Source organism: Juglans regia, chromosome 7 (genome assembly GCF_001411555.2).
Source record: "Juglans regia cultivar Chandler chromosome 7, Walnut 2.0, whole genome shotgun sequence".
NCBI classification, from domain to species: Eukaryota; Viridiplantae; Streptophyta; class Magnoliopsida; order Fagales; family Juglandaceae; genus Juglans; species Juglans regia.
Window position 1 is genome coordinate 2,612,243 of NC_049907.1, and position 4,723 is coordinate 2,616,965.

Here is a 4,723-nt window from a genome sequence, read left to right on the forward strand (position 1 = left end):
TGATCTTGCAGCTAGCTTTCTTGTGAAGTACGACACTACGTACATATTTGAAAAGCCATCCAGCATTTCACTTTTGACCTATATTATATTGTCCATATATAATCATGAGTGAAGGTCGATCGATCGGAATTATGGATCGGGGCCGGGGGGAGACGACTGCCTAACACACTTTATAACCTCTTCCGTACCCTAACTTCCCAATCATTCTGGAGTCGAGAATGGAAGGTTAACTAGACGTACGTGTCGACCTTCAATTGCATATAATATATCGGGTTAATGTCGATCGAACGCTTTTATAACATGAATTATATATAATATATATATAGGTAGCTAGGTTCAATCCCGTTCTTCGAAATTTGCTTAATTTTTAGCTATAATCGGTGTTAATATATAACAGATCGAACGTTTGATATATTTTTTTAAATTTTATTGGAGAAGTTTCACAATTCAATTTTGTTCGACTATTCCGGATCTCACGTACAAGACACAGAAAACATTTTTGAGCGGTGGAATTAGAGTCTGCCTGCAAAGGGCAGCAATAATATTTCGAGGCCGGGGGGCCCTTTTCTCCGTCATGTGTATTGCATGCATGATGGATTATTGACCTCAATGATGTTGCCCTAATATTCATGTTGAACGCCATCGAATCACACTTCTTAATTAACTAGCATGCATACAGCATTGCTAATTTGTAGCCGAATATATATGCATTAATATTATTTATATATAATTTCGGGCAGTATCGTGGGAACATTGTGTTATGATTTTATCTGGCTAGCTTCTAGCTAATTATGTGACAAATTAAGAACGCTTCGATACTCTTTCACGCTACAATAAAACAGATTATATATACATTAATTAATTCAATCAGTACCTAATGCGCGCGATCGATCCTTACAAAAACATGATAGGTAATTAATAATTAATTAATTATAATCAAATAAAATTAACAATCTATTTCATTAGCTAAGATTCTCTCAAAGATCGTTCATTATATATATATATGGTGATCTCCCCAGAGATCGGTTAATATCATGAGTACCTACCATGCCACTACTATACTTTCATTAGTTCTAAGACGTACAATCTATCCATGATCGAGTCTCTTCCATGAAAAACTATTCCAATTGTAGCGTTTTTTGCTGGGCAGTCAGACTACAATCAAATCTCTCCTTTGTCTTTTTGAAGATTGATCATCAGAATAATGCAACTAATTACGTTGAAAAGCTGGACCGAGTACTTAATAGATTTTGGACTTTTAAGCATCTCAAAGATACACACACACACACATATATATATATATATATATACGCGTACTAATACTTGTACAATTATATATATATATATGGCCGTTTAGAGGATGCTTTTCATGTCAGGAAATTACTAATTTCATACAGATCATCACTATTTAGAAAATTACTAATTAGCTCGATCTATAAACATGTTATTTCTTTGGGTCTATATCATGATTGGAATGAAGATATATTAATTACAGGGTGATTTGTGCTTGAAAAGACAGCGCTCTAGCTACCAAAAAAAAAAAAGTTTAGAAATATTCTGGCATCCAGTACTGATTCATCTTTTTCTTATTCACTAAATTAATTAATTTGTTGTCTTACAAAGAAAGCATCTAATGTCAAACTAGTTGCCAGTCAAATGAGGTAGGGGCGCCGCTTAATTCCAAGAAAAACAAAACACGAAAAACTACTGTTGTAGCTAGATTAATTATAGGTTGATTGAGGATCAAATTTAATGCTTGTTAGCTAGATTGTATATATATATATATATATATGTGATATTTGAAATCCAACTTGTTCATCATTTTGTCAACCAAACTAATTAATTTGTGGACAAAAACGTGCTTCGTGTTTACATATGACTACGAGTATACTTTGATCAATCGCCTGCTCATCATGATCAGCACCCATCTCATGATTTCTTGTGGCTATAAGCTGTACGTCTGAAAATAATTTTAGAAGTGGTTATAAACTACTTGTAGTTGGGGACAATTAAATTAATTATCTGTATACGTAATTTATAGACGAGATCGATCGACGAGTAATGGATCATCGAGGATTTCATGAACAGTAGTGTAGATGGTCCATGCATAGATGGGGCTAGAAGTCTAGAACTCATTTTTCCAATTAATTCATATATATATATACCAATTCAAACTAAAGATTTGAAGATAGATCGAAATTAATTAAAGCCTAGCTAGCTAGATGGAAACAGACAAATCAAATCTTTGGATCAAGCTGGAAAATCTACTGGCTGGCCTGTTCTATTTTTTTTTTTTTTTTTTGAATAGCTTTTATTACAGTCTTAATTGCTTTTTATTTTTTTCCTTTTTTTATTTCGTGCGAGTTCATGGGCTGTATATTCATGAGTCTCATGATCTGCTTACTTGAAGGAAGGTGGTCACCTGATAATCATGCCTAAGAGTCAGCTCGATGATCTGATTGTGTTTGAATGTTGAACTGAGTTGAATTGAATTGAGTTGAGATAATAAAATATTGTTAGAATATTATTTTTGAATATTATTATTATTTTAAGATTTGAAAAAGTTGAATTGTTTATTATATTTTGTAATGGAATTTGAAAAAATTATAATGATGAGTTGAGAGAGATTTAGTAACCAAATGAAGCCGATTTTTTTACTGTTCATCATGTAATTTTTCGACCTTAACTTACTAGATTTTTTTTTTTTATTATTATTATGAACCTATTATCCCATGTAAACTCTTCAAATAATTTGCTCCTGAATTCTGGGCCGGCCATATCACTGAAGAACACCAAAAAAAAAAAAAAGAATTTTTTAAGGAAGCTCTGAATAACACCCAAAAAAAAATTCCATGTAGGCTGCAGTAAACTGATTGAAACTCCTTCATTTACATTATATTCATATTCCCCATTGAATATATTTAATTATTTGCTGAAGTCAATATATACGCTATTTTTGTTACATGATTATCATTAATATATAGGTAATCTACCTGTCTTGAGAAGTTTCGCAGCACCCATTATCACCAAAAGCGAGAATGCCCACTAGCTAGCAGCTTTAAGCCACAACATAAGTAAACAAAATAGTTTCGTAACAGTTCCGTCTCAATTATATAGAGCAGTCAGTACATGCACATGTGCTCTAGCTTTACTACTCTTGTGGAAAAAGGAAGAGGAGGGGGGGGGGGGGGGGGCACTGTAGCGCCAGTTCCAACTCAAACCATATCATGTATATGGAGTAGTTTCCACCTGATCAATCATATAGCAGTCACAAACATGTGCTTCTTAGTTTAGTGTTCAGAAAAGGAAAAGAGGGAAGGAGCGGGGGATTGAAAACGTTTGAGAAATACTAGAATTAGAACGTTGATCCACACCTTACCATTCAATATATTAATGCAGTCGTACGTGTATAAAGGACGCATTATATATCTGTAGAGATGACTCTGCAGGCTTCTCATGCAGATGAATAATTTGCACTCGTTTTCTCATAATCCAAGTGATACAAAAAAGGAGTCCAGGTGCGCTCATTTGTGGAAAATGGGCCTCAAGATGCTGCAATGATCAGCTCGGCTCGTTAATTTTAGCAGCGCTTTAATATCTTGGGCTAAGTAAGCGCGCATCTTGCGTGCTTAGCTTAGCCCAGTGGCAAATACCGCTCGTGATTCGAGACACCGAAGGGTACTGGGTTTTGAGTTTTTGACGGAAGAAAATAAAAACAAAATAGAAGTAAAACAAGAGGATAAGATAAAACATAAAAATTAGAGAAATAATTTTTATAATTATAGATTGTGTAAGTGTTACACACTCTTTTTAAAAATAGTAAATAAATATAAAATCTACATGAAAATTTTAAAATTTTAATGTTGGACTCTACTCTTTTTAAAATAAGTGCACAATACTTGCACAACTCATTATTACATCTAGCATTATTTTAAAAATTAACTTATCATAAATAGATCTTATGAAAATAAAATTTGTTAGTTGATCTGATGTAACACCCCAATGGAAATTCCTAACCACATGACCTATACTCTAAGGGTAGGTTTGGGGGGTGAGATGAGAATTTTGTGTTTTGTTTTGAAGTTTAAAATATTAAATTTTAATATTATTATTGTTTTGGGATTTGAAAAATGTGTATTGGGATTTTAAAAAGTTGAATTGTTTATTATATTTGTATGGGGATTTGAAAAAAGTGTAATGATGAGATGAGATGAGATGAGAATTTTGTGTTTTGTTTGATGTCCCAAACTTGCCCTAAAAGAACTAATCAATTATACAATTGGAGTCACATTAGAACCTTATAAAGAGTAATAATTTATCATTCCCAATGAATGTAGAATCTCATATACCACCTGCCCTTAGCCTTATCATATGGGGTATCACAATCTACCCCCCTTAAATTTCCGACATCCTTGTCGGGCCAATCCTTTATAGGTGGTATGGCTCAAATCCTACATTTTTTGTTGAGATAGGCTCTAATATCATTTATAACGCCTTAATAGAAGGTACAAACCACATGACCTATATTTTAAAAGGACTAGTCAATAATAAATTGGAGCACATTGGAACCTTATAAAGAGCAAGAACTTTTACTTCTCAAACAATGTGAGATCTCATACACCACCTATCCTTATCCTTATCATATAGAGTGTCACATCTGGTTTGTTGTGGTGTATAATATCTTAATTTATTTTAATTATAAATTAACGTAAGATATTTAGTC